The 21,505-nt window shown below is 42.9% G+C and overlaps 1 long non-coding RNA gene across 1 annotated transcript in view; it reads right to left on the reverse strand.

Moving 5' to 3' along the window:
* Positions 1 to 3,902: 3,902 nt before the first annotated feature.
* Positions 3,903 to 21,505, reverse strand: part of LOC126284907 (uncharacterized) — a 47,861-nt gene continuing 30,258 nt past the window's right edge. Inside the window, exons 2-3 of the long non-coding RNA XR_007551569.1 lie at positions 17,175 to 17,245; positions 3,903 to 3,974 (exon numbers count right to left, since the gene is read on the reverse strand). This is a non-coding gene — a long non-coding RNA (uncharacterized LOC126284907). The remainder of the gene's footprint in view (positions 3,975 to 17,174; positions 17,246 to 21,505) is intronic.

A 21,505-nucleotide genomic window follows, 5' to 3' on the forward strand; every position in this document is an offset into this window, starting at 1 on the left:
GGCTGTTTGTGCTGGGTGGTGGCAGCTTGACGCCTGGAGATACAGATCTGTGTGAGTCGGTTTCCTGTACACAGAATGTCCTAATGACCCATCATTTTTACGGCATACTAGCACGTCTAGAAATGGTAAAGTGCCATCTTTTTCAATCTCCATCGTGAATTTGATGTTCTCATGTAAAGAGTTTAAATGATGAAGGAATTTCTCCAGTTCCTGTCTGCTATGAGGCCATACAACAAAAGTATCATCTACGTACCGCCAGAAGACCGTAGGCTTTAAGAACGGTGTACAGAACATGAAAGATACACCCGTCTGCGGCAACCGTCAAAATCGGCAGTAGCAGAGCACTGTATTTCATTGGGACATTCAATGGAATACAATGGAACAAAAATTTTAGCTCCGGTTTCCGGATTTTGGGATTCCGTAATCAAGGAATCAGTGGAAATACGTCTTGCCGATAATCTTATAAATCGTGACAACGGCTTTCAACTGGATAAAACTTGGAATCCTGTTATTAAAGTTATACATTCACAGCGGAATAGACAGCGTCATTCGATACTCAATGACTAGATGATCTTTTACTTTCACCACCGAGGGCAGCACGTACAACTCGGCTATGCCGCGCATGTCAACACGTGCGCGAGAATCGGTATAAATACCGCGACTGCACCTGGGCTCTTCAGTAGTTGTGTACTCACCTGATGATGGCCGGACGTCTCTGGGCCGAAATATCGTGGCAGAATGTCGACGGGATCCGGCTGCATACCCGGAAATTATTAGAAGAGCAACAGATCTCTTTCCTACGACATCTGATGAGGACAACAAAAAGTAGAATAAGCTGGAGAGTAATTAAGAAGTTATGGAATAGCAAACATTAGGGTGTTTGCAGAAATCAAGGAGAGAATTGTGAAATTACACATTACGATGCAGGATCTAAAGGGCTACACAGACATGCTCAAGATACTTTTCAGGACAAACATATCACACTACAAATAAAAATTAACAAACAGAAAATGGGAGGGTGATTTCAGAAGAGGAGAGTAGGCCAAGATCTGAAAATAATGAACAGGTACTGGGCCAACAAAAAAGAAAAAGCAGAAGTATCTAATCATAATATTGACTGAAATGGTCCAATGTAGGCCATAAAACAAAACGAATAGATGACCGTGCAGACAACATGAATGGTAAAAATCAGCCTTTTTGCAGATGATGCAGTTATCTATCATGAAATACTATCAAAGTAGCTGCATAAATGTTCAGTCTGATCTTGATAAGATTTAAACATGGTGCAGAGACTGTAACTTTTTCTAAATGTCCAGAAATTTAGAATTATACACTTCATCAAAAGAAAAAAAAGTGTAGTATCCTATGACCATAATATCAATAGGTCACTGTTGGAATAAGCAAACTCATACAAATACCTGGGTGTAATGCTTTGTAGTGATATGAAATGGAATGGAATGAAATGATGACATAGGTGCAGTTGTGAGGTAAGCAGGTGGTGGACTTTGCTTATATACTATATACTGGGGAAGTGAAAACAGTCTCTTAAAGAGATTGCTTACAAACAGACCAGTTCTAGAATATTGCTGAAGGGTATGGGGTCCACAACAGATATGACTAACAAGCAATATTTAATGTATAAAGAGAAGGGCTGCACAAATGGTCACAGGTTTGTTTAATCTATGACAGAGTGTCACAAAGATACTAAAGAAACTGAACCAGATGACTAAGATAGGCCTAAACTATCTCTAGACAGTCTATTAATGAAGTCTCAAGAACTGCCTTTAAATGCTGCGGGTATGGGCAGCACACGATGCACGGGTGCTGCTCATTTGGCACCTTGTATAATCCGTGCAACGTACCTCATGAGGGACTCCAATGACAGCTTGCTCCAGATGCTGAGTCTGCCATGCTAGCACTTAGCTGCACAGGATAGGCAGAGGACTATGGAACATATGAGGCATTAAAGTAATGGGAATATTTGCTTTTATTGAAGAATATTTATTTATTGATCGACAACAAATTTGTCCCCTTCAAAGTAATCACCCTCACATGTAGTACATTTGCGCCAGCACTTTTTCCTATCTTGGAAGCACTTTTGTAACTCACTTTCTGTTATGGTGTTCAGCTCCTTCAGCAATTATGTTTTTATCTCATAGTGGCAACACAACATTCTTTCATGGTTCTCTTTACCTTCAGGAAAAGGAAGATGTCACAGGCAGCCACATCTGGACAATATGATGGCTGAGACACTATAACAGTTTTATCTTTTGCCCAAAAATCACGGACAAGCATTGAAGTGCAAGTGGGAACATTATCACGATGCTATTTTCACAAGTAGTTTTGGCGCAATTCTCGTCATTTTCTTCAGATTGCTCTGCAAAAATGGTGCTTAACTGCCAAGTAGTGCCTTACTGACCATATGACCATAAGGCAGGAAATCATTATCAACTAAGATCTAAGAAAACAATGAGGAGAACCTTCACATGAGCTCAAACTTTTAGAATTTTTTCTGTCTTGGGTCTTCAGACAGTTTCCATGGGAACAATTTGTCCTCCGTTTCAATTTCATACCCATATACCCACATTTTGTAACCTGTCACACCCTTCTTTGAATGTGCTGGACAATTGTTGACTTCATTCAGCAGTTCCTGAACAATGTCTATGCAATGTCTTTTTTAGAAAAAGTACCACAATGTTGGAAAAAAATTTGCTGCTGCATGTTTCTTGCCTAACATATAAAAAAAATTGCTTGCCATGAGCCAAAGGATATGCCAGGGTCATCAGCAGCCCCTAAAATTCTCGAAAATCATTTTTTTTCTTCACTTCTTCCACAATGTCTACTGCAATTGGCGTGCTAGGGCATCCACAGTTCTCATTGTCTTCATTACTGCAGTAGAGCACTTGCCCACAAAAGGCATGTGCCGAGTTCAAGTCTCGGTCTGGCACACAATTTTAATCTGCCAGGAAGTTTCATATCAGCGCACACACACACACACACACACACACACACACACACACACACACACACACACACACACACACTGCTGCAGAGTGAAAATCTCATTCTGGAAAGTCGTGAACTCTTTTCACACTCATAGTACATTATTCCATTGTTAAGCAAATTTTAATGCAAATTCCTTGATTCATCTTTCTATCACGTAAAATTTTGTCCAGAACTAAAAAAAGATGTATAACCATCTCAATTGTCAACAAGAAACTAAATATTCAAAGAACTAAAACTAGAAACACATCAGGAACATATATACGTAAGAGATAAAAAATTGGAAATATGATACATAACACATGTGAAAATAAAAAATCCCCATTACTTTTTGATCACCTCTTGTACAGTATGTTGCTGCCTCATGGGATTAATGCCAATTTCTTATCCTAAACTTTTGTCTCATCTCAGGTATTGGTCAGAGTTTCCTCTTCCTTTTTGAACACATTTCCTAGCCTGGAAGCTTTCCACCCCATAATTTCACACTCCAACACAAAGAAATTGATGAGCCTGCCACACAATTGCAACTTAAAATCAGGTTACTCTGATCCTGACCCGCAATCAGGATGCTACTGCTGTGAAGGTGTATTTATTACAGAACATGCAGATACCTGTTTATCGTTCTGCTTATTCAGCATTTCCAAATTTCTCCCCTGTAATTTTTTTAGTTCATCAGAAGTCATTATATGATTGAGGATGCCAATTAACTACAGGCAGAAAAAAGAAAAAATGCAATAAAAACTTAAATACCAGAAAAAAGGAAGGTCCAAATGTAGGAATTTCTAAAAAACACTGTTGACTGATGATATATTTAACCTTTGAAATACTTACGATTATTATCATCCCGCAACTCGCCGAGGAGATGGCAAGTGTTGCCATCGGTGAGCCTGACGTGACTGCAACTCTGGCCCTGGCCAACTCTAGCCTTCACAGCTGCAGTCACATATCTCATTACACTGCCTCGGAAGTACCTAATGACCATAAAAAATGAATTACATCTGTGTATTACTTTACATTAAACTGCATGCAATTTAAAGAAAAAAAAATGATTTAAGAAATTTTCACTAAAACTTAATAGTTACAAAACTCGGTTTGAGGACTGTAGAAATTTCATATCTCCTGCTTTAGGGTACACAAACAGTATAAACATTTACCTCAGACCTATGGGGCAAGTAGCACACCAAGGCCCATACAATGTTTTGAGTACTTTTCATTGGGTTTTCTTCTGAATGATGAAGGACATTCTCTTCAAAGTCAGGAGTGAGACATGTCCATGTAGCACTCATTATCCTCATACATGTAAATGTACCAGTTTCTTGCAGCCAATCCCTTCTTCTAGTCAAGTTGTGCCACAAACTTCTCTTCTCCCCAATCCTATTCAATACCTCCTCATTAGTTATGTGATCTACCCATCTAATCATCAGCATACTTCTGTAGCACTACATTTCAAAAGCTTCCATTCTATTCCTTGTCTAAATTATTTATTGTCCATGGCTACACTCCATACAAATACTTTCAGAAATGACTTCCTGACACTTAAATCTATACTTGATGTTAAATTTTTCTTCTTCAGAAACGCTTTCCTTGCCATTGCTAGCCTACATTTTATATCCTCTCTACTTTGACCATCATCAGTTATTTTGCTCCCCAAATAGCAAAACTCCTTTACTACTTTAAGTGTCTGATTTCCTAATCTAATTCCCTCAGCATCACCTGCCTTCATTCAACTACATTCCATTATCCTCGTTTTGCTTTTGTTGTTGCTCATCTTATATCCTCCTTTCAAGACACTATCCATTCTGTTCAACTGCTCTTCCAAGTCGTTTGCTGTCTCATTTCCTTTACTGCTTGCTCAATATACAGATTGAATAACATCAGTGAGAAGCTACAGCACTGTCTCACTCCCTTCCCAACCACTGCTTCCCTTTCATGTCCCTCAACTCTTGTAACTGCCATTTGGTTTCTGTACAAATTGTAAATAGCCTTCCGCTCCCTATCTCTTACCCCTGCCACCTTCAGAATTTAGAGTTAAGCATTAGGAAGTCTCTAATGCAGGTATTCATCTTGAGTAGTAAAGTATGGCAGAAACATAGACAATAACAGAGTAGAAGCTTTTGAAATGTGGTGCTACTGAAGAATGGTGAAGATTCAGATGGGTAGATTGTGTACATAATGAGGAGGTACTGAACAGAATTGGTTGAAGAAGAAATTTTTGTTACAACTTGAGTAAATAAGAGAGAGGTTGGTAGAGCACATTATGAGGCATCAAGGCGTCACCAGTTTAGGAGCAGAGGGAAGCGGCGGTGGTGGTGGTGGTGAAATTTGACTCTACAGAGAACTATGTGTGCTTGTCTGTCCCTGTTACACATCCTATGAGAAGCTCTTCTAGTGCATCATTCACAATCCATCTTAACTGTAGACCATGGTTAGTATAGCCTTATTGTAGGTTTGCTGTTTGAACATAAATGGATTTACTTAACATCCGTTAAGTACAAATTATTCTCAGAAAATAACAGATCACTGCTCTTCTTAAACCAAACATAAACAAGATTTCCTAGAGGCAGATACATCTTGGAAGTTGAAGCACTCTTAAAATTTACCAACAACTCTAACATTAGTGCTGGAGAACACTAACATTGCCAGGCTACGAATCCTCTTATATGGAACACACATTCCATGCACACAAAGCTGAGAGTGCACTCTCAGTAGGCACTACATGCAGTTGAATAGAGGATAAGGGCTGCCCACATTAGGAAAACAGACATGTCCACATGCAAGCCAAACAGCAGTGGTTAGGGAAAACAGAGTCCAAATCAGTGTTCATGAATAGCTAAATTTTTTAAGCTCACAATAAATATGTCCTCCAGACACTACGTAACACTCTTCAGCGAGTACATACAAGAGGAGCTGACGTTGACTTTTGCTGCCCTTTCATTTGCTGTTGGTTTTTAGCCACTTGGCCTGGTGTTGACACATTTATCACTACATGCCATCCTCTGTTGTGCCTAGTGACCTCACTGGGTGTGTTTATAATCATTCTGATTGATCCATCTTGCTTCCAGTGGAATTATAAGAAATCTCATTTAATAATTGGAGCAAGAGTTGCGTCACAGATATTAGTCCAACCTACAGTCAAAGGCAACACAACTGGTCATTGTGCTGCTAAACCGCAATGAAACACAGACTAGTGAGGCCTGTTGCATGCTACAATCCATTTACGTCATTTTTAAAGCTGTGATTAATTTATTAACTAAAACACACTGTACCTCCTAGTGTAAGAACCTTAACATTCCATTAGAGAATTTGCTCAAGGCATGTTATTCTCTGAAATATGGTTAAGTGTGGCACTTTATTTCATGACCATTACAAATATGGGACTCTACACCTACATTTTTTTTTCTCTCTACTGTGTGTCTCGCACATCTCCAGTGGCTGTTATCAAGCAGCAAGATTCTTTTCTTTCTATTTTCTAATATTTATGACAAACATTAATGATATTCCAATGAGTCTGCTGCATTCCATTTTAACAAATTTGATAGCCACTTATTCCAGGCAACAAGCCAAACTGTTTGTTAACCTGAATTGCTGATGTGAATTCCATATTTTTTCATTTTTCTTTTTACTTCTTACTCTTTCCCAGTTCCCATTAGATTTTCTTTTGTCAACCTTTCAACTGTAGCTACATGATTACTAACTTTGCATGATGTACACTAATACTTGTCCTCTACTCTCTCCTGCCTAACCCACAGCTGTGAGAGAGGATCATCAAGCACTTGATCCCTCCTTGTGACCAAACCACAAAATCGATCCATAATCATTACATGCCTTATTGAAGAGGTGCCTATATTATATCAAACTTCCGCTAAATCACTAGAGGCAAGCACAAGACTGACTTTCTTGAACATCCTCTCTCAGTCCAAGATAGAGTTCCATTAAAAATGACCCAACTGGTGACAGGATATTCAAACTTAGTCGTCTTTCATTCCTTTCTACCTCCCTTACTACTTATCTTAACTGAATACCCACCTCTGACAATATGCCACTACTTATAGCAGTGACTCACTGGTCACTCTTTCACACTTAAGGACTTTTTGGTGTTAAGATGCCTAGATGGTTAAATGAAGGGACTAAATCTTTGCACAATACCTGTCCAGTCTTTATACAATGACACAACCCTAGAAAAATCCAAAACTCATGTCTCACTAAACTCAATAAACCTAGTTCAATAATGGAAGCAGCCAAACCATGATGGAAACTACAGCAGCAACATACAGAAGACACCAGAGGCCTTTTGAGTTCTACAGAAATTTTGTCACAGTGGTGGGTTAAAAAAAACTGCCCATGTGTGGCATGACATCCAGTAAGTACACAAATTCATGTTAAGTTTGAAAAAAAATGTCACTGACAAGGTGTGACACATACCTCAAGTCTCTTTCAGTTAGGATATTTTTACAATCACTGTTAACATGCTGTGCTTCAGCTGTCCAAGGAGATATTACAGAAGGTATACCCCTTTTAATGACTTTACTTCAGAGAAAATTGTTTGTTCTTACTTCTCTTTATCTTCTATCAAATTTTTAAAACTTTTTACTAATTACTAGAAATACTTGAACTAATTAGTATAAACACTCAAATCTGTTTTGAAATATGTCTCAATCTTTCACATCCAATGATAAACAGGCACTGGGCAATATTTAACAAAATACATGTAATACAACTCATTTATAAAAGGATCTACATCTACACCTTCATCTATGTTTATACTCCACAAGCCTCCCAGCAGTGTGTGGCGGAGGGCACTTTACGTGCCAATGTCATTACCTCCTTTTTCTGTTCCAGTTACATATGGTTCGTGGGAAGAACAACTGTCTGAAAGCCTCTGTGAGAGCTCGAATCTCTCTAATTTTACATTTGTGATCTTCTCAGGAGGTAGAAGTAGGGGGAAGCAAGATATTCGATACCTCGTACAAAAACGCTCCCTCTCGGAACCTGGCGAGCAATCTACACCGCGATGCAGAGCGCCTCTCTTGCAGAGTCTGCCACTGGAGTTTGCTAAACATCTCCATAACACTATCACGGTTACCAAATAACCCTGTGACGAAACACGCCGCTCTTCTTTTGATATTCTCTATCTCCTCCATCAACCCAATCCGGTCTGATATTCCGTAGGCTGTTACTTTGTTTATCAGGCGACAGTGCGGAAGTCAAGGAAACTAGCATCTACCTGGGAGCCTGTATCTAATATTTTCTGGGTCTCATGAACAAATAAAGCGAGTTGGGTCTCTCGCGATCGCTGTTTCCAGAATCGATGTTGATTCCGACACAGTAGATTCCGGGTTTCCGAAAACCAGCTGTTAGAATGGGGGCTAGTTCTTTCGCGTACTCTGAGTAGAATTGAACTGGTATCCCATCAGGTTCAGTAGAATTTCCTCTGTTGAGTGATTTCAGTTGCTTTTCTATTCCTTGGACACTTATTTTGTTGTCAGACATTTTTTCATTTGTGCGAGGATTTAGAGAAGGAACTGCAATGCGGTCTTCCTCTGTGAAACAGCTTTAGAAAAAGGTGTTTAGTATTTCAGCTTTACATGTGTCATCCTCTGTTTCAATGCCATCATCATTCTGGAGTGTCTGTATATGCTGTTTTGGGCCACTTACTGATTTAACGTAAGACCAGAACTTCCTAGGTTTTTCTGTCAAGTCGGTACATAAAATTTCACTTTCGAATTCACTGAACGCATCACGCATAACCCTCCTTACACTACCTTTGACATTGTTTAGCTTCTGTTTGTCTGAAAGGTTTTGGCTGCGTTTACATTTGGAGTAAAGCTCTTTGCTTTTGCAGTAGTTTCCTAACTTTGTTGTTGAACCATGGTGGGTTTTTCCCATCCCTCACAGTTTTACTCGGCATGTACCTGTCTAAAACACATTTTACGATTGCCTTGAACTTTTTCCATAAACACTCAACATTGTCAGTGTTGGAACAGAAATTTTCACTTTGACCTGTTAGGTAGTCTGAAATCTGCGTTCTATTACTCTTGCTAAACAGATAAACCTTCATCCCTTTTTTTATATTCCTATTAACTTCCATATTGAGGGATGCTGCAAAGGCCTTATGATCACTGATTCCCTGTTCTGCACTTACAGAGTCGAAAAGTTTGGGTCTGTTTGTTAGCAGTAGGTCCAAGATGTTATCTCCACGAGTCAGTTCTCTGTTTAATTCACATGAAACACACACTATACAGAAGTGCTCAACCTATGGTTTTTATTTTTATCTAAGTCTGATGACCTCAAACAATAGTTTACAATGGTATCCAATGCCACTTAAGTCTTGTGTAGGCTTAGCTACAATTTTAAAATATGTTTGATTTATGAATGCATTAAGGGATGTGTATCCCTGATAATTAATATACCGTATTCAATTATAATTTTGTTGTAAACAACAAAATAGAATATTTTTTGGGAGTGTGTAACTTTATCCACCTAATTCATATGTATAGATTTGTGTGTTGTTCCAAACTTTAAAATTTTTAATATTTTGAATCACATATTTCATCACCTCCTTTGCGATAATTGTGTACGGACTGCAAGGTGACTGTTATGCTACCAGCACAATGGCTTCACGCTGACGGTTTGTCTACCCTCAGCCCACAGATGTCTCTCTCCACTAGTGTGTACTTACGAATACCACAAGGACATCCACATTGTGAACATGATGCAGTATAGAAACAATTTGTTGATACACGAAGAGTTACATGTGCCACCAGGGGGCACTAGCCACATTTCTGCAGAGTGCACTCATCAGGAAACAGAGGGCAGTGCTATCAAGGAAACACATTCCATCTGCACATGATGTGGTAATGTACATTCAATTGTTTACTCAGTTCCACTCCAGGTGTTGGCTAAATCTCATCTAGCCCAGACCAGCACAGATGCTCCATTCTACACCACACTGCCACTGCACTGCATCATGGTATACTAAACAGTGTGCTGCCCCGCCCCCATCCTCTTACCACCCCCCCTCCACCACCATCCCCTTATCACCTTCACACCGTGTGAACACCGCTTGTAATAGTCTCAGGATGAGGCTTCCCTCCAAACTTGTATTATGGCAGTAGACTTTGTTTTTCCTACTCTCAAGTGTCCACAGATGATACATCACTGGCTGTCCAAACAAAACTTCATTGCGAAATTGTGCTGCAATTGAAGTGTTCTTCAACTGAGCATGGAGATTGTCACTCACTATCACATCTATCACACACAACATGTCATAACACTAATAATGACTTTTTTGTGGTTTTTGGGCTCACGACTACAATGGTCATTAGCGCCCTGACTAATTTAGGAATGTGATGCGAGGCACAAGATTAAAATAGCAACTAAAAGGGTCAACACTATAAAAGACGTATTAAGAGGCATAGGATTAAAAAACTACAGCATAATCAAACGTCCTTAGACAGGTGTATCAAGATGATAAAACAAAGAACGCGAGCAGCAGCTCCTGGGTCATCCGCTAAAATGGCATCCAGAGTACATGGCAGGCCAAGATCAAGACGCAGCGTAGTAAAATCTGGACAGGATTTTAAAATTTGGCGGACTGTCAGCAATTGCCCACATGGACAGAACGGCGCCGGCGCTGCCATCAGCAGATGGCGATGGCTGAACTGGCAGTGTCCAATTCGTAGCCGAGCCAAAACGACCTCCTCCCGCCAAGGAGGAGGTGAGGAGGTGAGGAGGACGTCCAAGCTGCGGGAAGAGGTTTCATGGCCCGAAGCTTGTGGTTCGTAAGTGCAGCGCAATCGGCATGCCACAGCGATAAAATGCACTGACAAATGAGCGTTCTACAATCTGATGAAGGGACACAACAAGAAGCCGTCCGAGGCTGGAGGACCGCAGCCTTGGCCGCGGCATCTGCAGCTGCATTCCCAGGGATACCGACATGGCCAAGAACCCACATAAAGCTAACTGCAGACCCGTCATCCACCAGCTGCTGAAGAGAGCGTTGGATCCGGTGCACGAAAGGGTGAACCGGATACGGATGACTGAGGCTCTGGATGGCGCTCAGAGAATCGGAGCAGATGACATAAGCAGAATGTCGGTGGCGGCAGACGTAAAGAACAGCCTGGTAGAGGGCAAAGAGCTCAGCTGTGAAGACCGAACAATGGCCATGTAGCCGGTATTTGAAACTTCGTGACCCGACAATAAAATAACACCCGACCCCGTTGTTGGTCTTAGAGCAATCTGTATAAATGAAAGTCATATTAATGAACTTCGAACGAAGTTCGACAAAACAGTAGTGGTATACTGAACCGGGGGTAACCTCCTTTGGGAGCGAGCGGAGGTCAAGGTTAACGCGAACCTGAGCCTGGAGCCAAGGTGGCGTGTGGCTTCGCCCACTCTAAAGGTTGCAGGGAGTGAAAAATCAAGGTGTTGAAGGAGGTGAGGAAAGCGAACTCCAGGGGGTAGCAGGGCAGAGACATACAACCCGTATTGACGGTCGAAAGAATCGTCAAACAAGGAACGATACGATGGGTGGTCGGGCATTGACAGAAGCCGACAGGGTAACGACAAAGAAGTATATCGCGCCGGTAGGTGAGTGGCAATTCACCGGCTTCAGCATGAAGACTCTCGGCGGGACTAGTATAAAACGCTCCGATCGCAAGCCGTAAATCCCGATGTTGTATGGAGTTGAGGCGGCGTAAGATGGACGGCCGTGCAGAGGAGTATACAAAGCACCCATAATTCAGCTTGGAGCGGACGATCGACCGATATAGGCGAAGTAGGACGGTTCGATCCGCTCCCCACGATGTGCCACTGAGAACACGGAGGATGTTTAGAGAACGGGTACAACGGGCAGCCAAATATGATGCATGTGGAGACCAACTAAGTTTCCTGTCAAATGTAAGACCTAAAAATTTTGTTGTCTCCATGAATGGGAGAGCAACGGGGCCGAGTCATAAGGACGCTGGGAGACACACTTTGTAGCGCCAGAAGTTAATACAGACTGTTTTCTCGGAAGAAAAACAGAAGCCATGGCGACATTCCAGGAATAAAGACGGTCAAGAGAACGCTGAAGACAGCGCTCCAGGAAACATGTACGCTGCGGGCTGCAATAGATGGCAAAATCGTCCACGAACAGGGAGCCTGATACATCATCTGCGAGGCAATCCATTATTGGATTGATCGCTATGGCGAAGAGAGCGACGTTCAAAACTGAGCCCTGTGGCACCCCATTCTCCTGGAGAAAGGTGTCTGACCGGACAGAACCTACACGTACCCTGAACTGTCGATCCATTAAAAAGGAACGAATAAAAAGCGAGAGGCGACCGTGAAAGCCCCATGTATGCATGGTGCGGAGAATGCCCGCCCTCCAACAGGTGTCGTAAGCCTTCTCCATATCAAAGAACACAGCCGCGGACGGGCGCTTCCGCAAGAAGTTATTCATAATGAAGGTCGACAAGGTAACCAGATGGTCAACAGCAGAGCGGCGCCTACGAAATCCACGTTGTATATTGGTAAGTAGGCGTCGAGATTCGAACAGCCAAACCAAAGGAGAGTTAACCATTCGCTCCATCACCTTACAGACACAGCTGGTAAGCGAGATGGGTCGATAACTGGAAGGCAAGTGCTTGTCCCTCCCCGGCTTAGGAATCGGTACAACAATAGACTCGCGCCAGCATGTGGGAAAATGTCCCTCAATCCAGATGCGATTGTAAGTACGAAGAATGAAACCTTTACCCGCAGGAGAAAGGTTCTTCAGCATCTGAATATGAATAGAATCAGGCCCCGGAGCGGAGGACCGTGACTGGGCAAGTGCATTTTCGAGTTCCCCCGCATGGTGAATGGGGCATTGTAGTTTTCACAATTCGAGGAGTGGAAATTAGGTGGCCGAGCCTCCTCTGCCTGTTTTCGTGGGAGAAAGGCAGGGGGGTAATGAGTGGAGCTCGAAACCTCTGCGAAAAAGCGGCCGAAGGCATTGGAGACACCCTCAAAGGCCACAAGGACGTCATTGAAGTCCTTCAGAGACTGGTGAGTAGACCTTAGTGGCAGATATCCGGTCCAGGCTACCCCAGACAACAGAAGAAGTAAAACTGTTTAAGGAGCTTGTGAAAGCAGCCCAGCTGGCTTTCTTGCTTTCTTTAATAACCAGACGACACTGCGCACATAATAGTTTGTAATTGATACATTCGCCACTGTAGGGTGGCATTTAAAGGTGCGTAAAAGCACACCGACGAGCACGTTAAGTGTCTCTACATGCTGCAGTCCACCAGGGGACTGTTACGCGACTTGGAGTAGAAGTAGTGTGAGGGATGGAATATTCAGCAGCAGTGAGAATGACTCCCGTGAGGTGTGCGGCCTGACTATCACAGCTTGTGAAGGTTTGATCCTGAAAGGTCGCCCTGGAAGAGAAGAGCCCCCAGTCTGCTTTGGAGTTGTTCCAACTAGTTGACCACGGAGAGGGGGGTATGATGCAGGAGATGGATAACACACGGGAAGTGGTCACTCGAATATGTATCAAAAAGTGCATACCACTCACTCAAACCGGCGTGCAAGTTGGGTAGTGCATACAGAGAGGTCTAAATGGGGATAGGTGTGAAAGGTGTCTGAAAGGAAAGTAGGGGCGCCAGTATTGAGGCAGATATAATTGAGCTGGCTGAAAACGTCTGCTAACAGGGAGCCCCTCGGACAGGATGCTGAAGAGCCCCAAACAGGATGGTGAGCACTGAAGTCTCCAGTTAACAAAAATGGTGCAGGGAGCTGAGCACTAATTTGCAGCATGTCTGCCCTGATAACGGCAGACAACGATGGAGTGTAAACGGTACAAATGGAAAATGTAAAAGTGGGGAAAGTAATGCGGACGGCAACTGCCTGCAGGCCGGTGTGCAATGTGATGGGATCATAGTACATATCATCCCGTACCAGCAACATAACCCCTCGATGAGCCGGAATACCTGCCACAGTGGTAAGTCAAAACACACAGAGGTGTAGTAAGCCAAGGCAATTTCATCGCATGGGCATAGCTTAATTTCCTGGAGGGCTACGACGAGTGGACGGTGCAAGCGGACCAACAATTTCAAGTCCTCTTGGTTGGAGCGAATGCTGCGAATATTCTGGTGAACAAGTGGCATCGTGAGAGGAAGAAGATGCAAGAAGGGGTCATTTCGAAGGCCACTGGGAGCCCGGCTTCGAGCGAGCACTGCCGCCGCTAGCAGGAGGCGGACAGTCATCGTCCATTTGTTCTATAGGTTCATCGGCCATCTTGTGAAGATGGCCGGGAGGGGGAGCTTCCTCCGCTGGTGAACGGCCAGATGTTCGGCTACCAGCGGTGCGGCCAGGCGAAATGGATGACAGCCTGGGGCGGCAACCGCTGGGGGGTGCAGGAGGAGAAATGCACCATGGCAGGGAAGGAGAACTGTGCTTCCTATGAGCCTTCTTGGAAGGTCGTTGTGTGGAAGGATTGGTCGATGGCTGAGGGCTTGAGGTATGTAGAAGGTCTGCACGAGACGGTTATTTCTTGAAGGCCCGTGCTTCTGACTTCTGTGTCTTCGTCCTGGCAGAAGCTGATAAAGGTGCTTGTGTCGCAGGGGCGACGGGAGGAAGAGGAGACGTCGACCGGGCGATCTTAGCACTGGCCGAACGGACGACCGTAGTGCTGAAGGTCAGATCACATGTCTGCATCGCTACCTCCCTAGTAGTCTGAGGAGAGGCGAGGACAGTACTGTATATCCCCGCTGGGAGCAACGTGGGTTTCCTACTAGCGAATAGCTTGCGAGCAGCCGAGGTGGAGACTTTCTCTTTGACCCGAATTTCTTGGATACAGCATTCTTCCTTGTAGATGGGACAGTCGCGGGAGGACGCTGCATGGTCACCGCGACAGTTCACACAACGAGGAGACAGAGGTAGACAGTCACCCTCATGGGCATCCCTGCTGCAAGTCACACGTGTAGCCGCATTGGAACAAGAATGGCGAGTGTGATTAAAACGCTGACACTGGTAGCAGCACGTAGGTGTCGGGACATAGGGGCGAACAGAAATAACATCGTAGCACGCTTTGATGCGCGACGGCAGCTATACGCTATCAAAGGTCAAGGAAAGTATCCGGGTCAGTACAAGGTCATTGTTAACCTTTTTCATGACCCTATGCACAGCTGTCACGCTATGCTCAGCGAGGAATGACAATCTCCTCGTCAGTCAATCCGTCGAGTGGTCTAGTGTAGACCACACCAGGAGACTAATTCAAAGAGTGGTGAGCCTCCACCCAGACAAGAGTGTGGCCCGAAGCAGTTTTTGTGCCTGAAAGGCGCTCTCAGTTTCTAGTAACAATGTACCATTACGCAACCTGGTACAAGACTTGACAGATCCGGCTATGGCATCTACGCACTTCTGGATAACGAAAGGGTTGACAGAGGAAAAATCCTTTCCGTCCTCAGATGGAGAAACTACGAGGAACTGTGGGGCAGGCGGTAGTACTTTTGTCACTGGTGGCTGGTCAAGTTTCCGTTTCTGGGCAGAAGTCAAGAGAGAAGAAGAAGAGAAATCCATTACAGAGGAATCCCCCATGATTGCCAGCATTTCCGATGGCACGCTCCTTCCTTGTGGGGACCCTCTCAGAGGGCACTCCTCCCAGGTCACGCCTCCTAAGAAACGGACGGAGGGACCAATCGGCATGGTCAGAAGGTGTCAGCTCAGGCAATCAGCCCTCCATGGGACTGGCCTTTACCAGGGGGTACGTGCGTGCCTTACTTGGCTACCCAGGGCGGGGAATTACGCGTTACCCCGTCACCGGCTACACATGTGAATGCATGGATTGGCCTTCAGGCATGCACAGGGAGGAATGAAGAAGAGGAGAAAGAAAGGAGAGAGGGAAAGATATGACAGACTGTCTCAAACGCTGAAGCGGAGACCAGAGAAGGTGAAGAAGGCAAGGAGAAGAGTAAGTAAGACAGTGAGATGGAGAAGACCAAAGGCAGGAAGCAACCAAAGGCAGGAAGCAACCAAAGGCAGGAAGCAACCAAAGGCAGGAAGCAACCAAAGGAAGGAAGAAACCAAAGGAAGGAAGAAACCAAAGGAAGGAAGAAACCAAAGGAAGGAAGAAACCAAAGGAAGGAAGAAACCAGAAGAAGTGAAAAACCAAAATGAACGCAAATATAGGTCGTGAAACCGTCCGTCTCCATACGCAGGCGCTAACTAGCCCCTTGAGGGGGAGGGACTCCTTTTAGTTGCCTCTTACGACAGGCAGGAATACCTCGGGCCTATTCTAACCCCCGGAACTGCAGGGTGGAGGTTTGTACTGAATTAATACCGAGCGTGCGTGTGTGTGTGTGTGTGTGTGTGTGTGTGTGTGTGTGTGTGTGTGTGTGTTTTTCAAAAAACGCTGGTCAAAAAAAAAATACATTTTGTTCAGTAATGGAGTGACTACTTTGTTAGCCTCCAAAATGGAAACAGTGACATATCTAAGCATTGTATTAATAGGCAATGGTATTGCACACAAAAAATGTAGATTTGGAAAATTCCACATGCAAGAGGACCAATGTCTAATTCAGCACTTGAATCATCATCATATCATCATATCATCATCATATCATCATAATATCATCATCATCATCATCATCATCATCATCATCATCATCATGTGTTCTGTTTCAGTGATGAACTAATGATTGTTCACCATTGAAGTCGAGTGGTGTCAGATACTGTAAAATCTCAAATATTACCAAATCAGTAAAATCAGACCTGTACTTTTATTATTAGTTTAAATACAAACAGGTTAATGGGTTCAGTGGAGTTCCAGAACAGAATCTTGCCCTCTATGTAAAGAAGTTTTCGAAAAAGCCACAATGCTGAGGAAAATTAGAAATATTTTTACTTTTTCCTGGCAAATCTGTAACTAATTTTCCTAATATTTTCATTCTGATACCCAAATTATTATTTTAATTAGTGGCATCTGAATTCATCATACAACCCTAGCATCCTGTTAGGCTCCTTTTGAAGAGAGATTAAGACTGTGATCAAGTCAATTGTACTTTGGTCTACACAGAATCACAGTGACTTGTGATGATCTTGAACAGTGGAACTAATAAGGAAAATGGACTGGAGTGGAGAAAAACAGCAAGCATTTGTAAAGGCACATCTGTATGTAAGGGGAAAAATTAAATTTAAAAAATGATAAATACCTCAATCCCTCAAAGTGGAGATTGCCCGCCTCCAGTATAGGGCACCAATCAACCAGCTGTATTTCCTGTTCCTGAAATAAATTGTTTGTGTGTAAGGTCTAGAACAACAAACAAGCAAATCTACAAAAATTAAATAAGATTATACTATGTCACATTTAAAGCAATTTGCCAATCATTGCATCGGTTTGAAAACCTATCGACACGTGACTATTTTTATACAATACATCACTACAGATAAATGTCATCTCTGCAAAGACTGAATGTCTATTAATATTGCTTGTCTTGTCATCACTATACAATGTAATGAGGATCATAACATGATTTCCTTGCTGGAAGCTACAACTAATATCCGTATCCATACCTACCTTATTTTTTGCGTTAGGTCATAAGTGCCCATTCTATCAGAATATCTAAAATCATTGGGGGAAGTGACAACAAAACAATAATTCACATTGGTGTGTAGAATGTATGAGTCTAGCAATATACCATCTGACATTCAGAAGAATATCGTCAGCTGTTGTTAAGAGTAGGCTGACATTCAAGAGATTGGTCATGAAGACTCGATACACAAAGAAGTGCAGTTGATCAATAAAAGAAGGAAGTACAGAACTGTTCAGGGAAATTAAGGAATACAAAAATAAGTCACTGAGGGATGAAATAAATAGGAACAGGGAAGCTAAGATGAAATAACTGCATGAAAAATGTGAAGAAATCGTAAAAGAAATTATGGTCAGAAGGACTAAATCGGTATGTAGAAAAGTCAAAACAATGTTTGCTGAAATTAAAAGTGAGAGTGGTAACATTAAGAATGCAATACAAATTCAACTGATAAATTCAGGGAAGTGAGTAAATAGGTGGAAAAGTACTTTGAAGGCCTCTGTGAATGGATAGATTTGCCAGCTGTGGTAGAAGAAGAAACAGGAGTCCATCCGGTATTATGTTTCCATCCAAGAACAAATTCAGAATTTCTATTTCTGTCTTTTTTATATGAGTTTGCTTTTTTGGTCTAGGCAAATGCATAATAAAATTACAACATCTGCTTCTAACACTGGTAGGATATTTATTTTTCCTCCGTTTAGTTATTCCATCTTTCCCTAAAAAAATGTATCCTCTTGACTTCCTTCTTCCTTTGATTCAGTCTCTGAGTCAGTGCCATCACTATTAGCATCTTCATCACTCAGCTCATTGAACCATTCCACCCATACGTTAGGATCCCTACTGAACTCTGTCTGAGATTTTTTGCCTTTGACATTTCTTCCACAATTTAAAAATAAAGATTATACTAGGCAACATGGAAGGCAACTGCAATGAGTTTCAATACATCTAAGTTTACACCTATGAAAGATTGACAGAATCTAGGGAGGCAATAAAGTAATACAGACCTGATTTGTTTCAGACTGTGGCAGCACAGCTGTCCTCCAGACTATAATAATGTTTCATAAACAATGATTGGAGCTAACTGCCAGAGAGTTAACAGAGAGGTACTGAAAATGGTGTGAACTGAATCCAGCCCTGTCAGAGAAAACTGAGCAAGAAAAATGGTGTGGATGACGAGTGCCATCCATGCAAGCAATGAAGGGTTACATGTCCTTTGAAAAATTGCTGTCACTTCTAAAACAGCCTGCATGTTGTATGCTAAAATGGCCAATAATTCATGCAGCAAACATATAGTGAAACATAAGCAGTTCAGAAAAAGATATTGGCTAAAGAAGTAGCAAACCACAAATTCATTATTATGACAAGCACAAATTGGTGAAGGATCGCTGCTTATCAAATGGTAATGGTCAAATAGACAGTGCCCAATAAAAGGCCTAGCTAAAACAATCATCTTGTGATGAAAGGGCCAAGAGGTGGCCAGCCAAACCATTGGGAGAGGTTCAGTTCCCTGGAGCTTGTTCCTGTGAAGAGAAGACCAGCACTTATTCCCAAGTGGTACAATCTACCAACAGACAGCAACAAGGAGATCATCCGAAGCAACCAAAGAGCTAGCAGGTCAAGGTAGGAATGCAGCTTCGGCAGCAGCCTCATTTCTCATCAGACCAACATGACAAGGAAATCGTGGTGGCTCCCTCAATAGCAAGCAAGTGTAAGCTTTCTTGGACTTGTTGCACTAAGCACAATGAGGCCCTGAATGCTCTTGAGAGAATTGGAGCATACGGCACAGTTAAAAAGTATATGTTGTTGGGTGTACTAGGTGGTTTGACAGAGGAAATAGCTTTGCTGTAAAAATCTAGCAGTTTACAGGAAGCTCATAACAAAAATGGTCAGTGCCAGTCACCAAGGCACATCTGACGCCACGGGCTGTCTGAGTCAACAGTCTACATTAAGATGCTTCCACTAATTTGTGTGCAAAGGTTGACGAATCCAAACAGAAGAATGGTGTGGCCCATACAGGCAATTGAGGGAGGCATCAAAATACAGGGAATAGGATGTGTGGCTGGGCACACACAACGAATGGCATTCATATCCGCCAAGGAGAAGATCATGCCAGGAGTGCAGTTGTAGTTAGGCAGCTTCTGCATAGAGGCTCTCAATGGGACTATGTAAAGGTTGCCAGTGGCCTAACATATTCCACTCTGGTGGATTGGGTTACATCCATGTACAGTGGATGGATGTGTAGATTAATAAATCAAACAGATGTAGTCTAGTTTCAAATGGACAAGGGATCAGTAAAAATGGAGGAGGGTGATCTGATTTAAGCCCCAGGAAATACCGCTTTGGACATGTAGGACACTGATAGACTGGATACAGTGTGTGGCCAAATAAGACATGTGGGAGGGACAAAAACGTTTCCTAACAAGCACAACTCCCATGAATTTTGTAGTTGCAGTGAAACAAAGAACAATGGGTCCAAGATGTAATGATGGTGGAACCCATTGCACCACTAGAAATTTGTACAAACTGGTTTTTTTTCCCAATGGAAAAGCAAAAGCCATTTTTGATGCTGCACAAGGAAAGAGAATCGAGACACCACCAAAGATGTTGGTCAAGGAGATGAGTCCATGGAGAACTGCAGTAGATTGATAAGTCATCAACTAAAAAGGAAGTCAGAGATGCCTGGGGGGAAACGCTTTAGCAGGGTTAATGGCGCTTAGGACAGAGCCTCGAGGCACTCTGTGCTTTTGGATAAAGGTATAAAATAAGGGTGAACCGACATGTACCTTGGAAATTTGGTCTTTTAATGATTTGTACACAATATGTGGCAGGCAGCATGGGAAGCCCCACATGTATATAGTACAAAGGGTTCCAGTTCTCCAACTGGTATCACAGGCTTTCTCTAAATCAAAAAGCCTGTTCACAGTCCACAGTTAGTAGATTGTGAGACTCCAGGCTCCACACCAGCTGGCCATGAATCATACATTCCATCATCCTGCAAACATGACTGGTGAGGGTAATGGAGTGGCAGTTAGAAGACACGTATTTTGTCCTTACCAGGCATATGGATTGGTACAAGAGTGGCTTCTGGTAGTGTTGGGAAAACATGACATCTGCCCAAAAGAGTGTCTTACTACGGAGGAGACAGTGATTCCATTCTCTGGTGGGCAAACAGTGTCTGGCTCTGGGGTGGAGGATTGGGATGAGGTGACAGCACATAAAGGCTACATTGTGGTATTCATAATTCTGAGAGGAGAAGTATATCATCCAAGCTGCCTCCACTCATTTCAAAAGGAGTAAGTTGGGGTGACAGTGAGTGTAGCTATAATTCTACAAAAAATAGTGGCCCACACTGTTGGACACAGGTGTAGGTTCTACAATGACATCTGCTACAGTCAGACTGGTCATCTGTCAACAGACCTCCGTCACAGAGAGACGTTGCAGGGTGCACCCTGTGACAGAAGATGGGGGTGGAACTGTTGAAAGAATTAGTAAAAAAAATTCATTTAGATTTCTTGCTACCCCAAAGAATGAAATGGCACTGAACATGCAACAGTTTATAATCAATAGATTTTGCCATCATGGGATGACCGTTAATAAAGGGGAGAGCACTTCTCTGCATGTAAATTGCATCACAGCATGCCTCAGACCACCAGCTGACCATGACACAGTGTGGTAAAGAACTGTGTGGTATGCAACATTCTGCAGCAGTAAAGACAATGTTCATAAGGTACTGTATCTGGTCATCTTAACTGGGCAGATGATGTCCGTTGAAGGTAGTCAGGGGCAACAAAGCCTCCAGTCAGCCTTGGGAAGGTGCTAATTTGGTTTACACATAGATGGAGGTATGAGTCGGCAAGTGGATAGTGCCCAGTAAATGGTTGCTCGGGTTTGTGTCAGAGAGAAATGACCACTGAAGATGATGGGCAAGCTCGGCAGTGCAGAACAAGACATCC

This window comes from Schistocerca gregaria, chromosome 1 (assembly GCF_023897955.1).
Source record: "Schistocerca gregaria isolate iqSchGreg1 chromosome 1, iqSchGreg1.2, whole genome shotgun sequence".
In the NCBI taxonomy this organism is placed as follows: domain Eukaryota; kingdom Metazoa; phylum Arthropoda; class Insecta; order Orthoptera; family Acrididae; genus Schistocerca; species Schistocerca gregaria.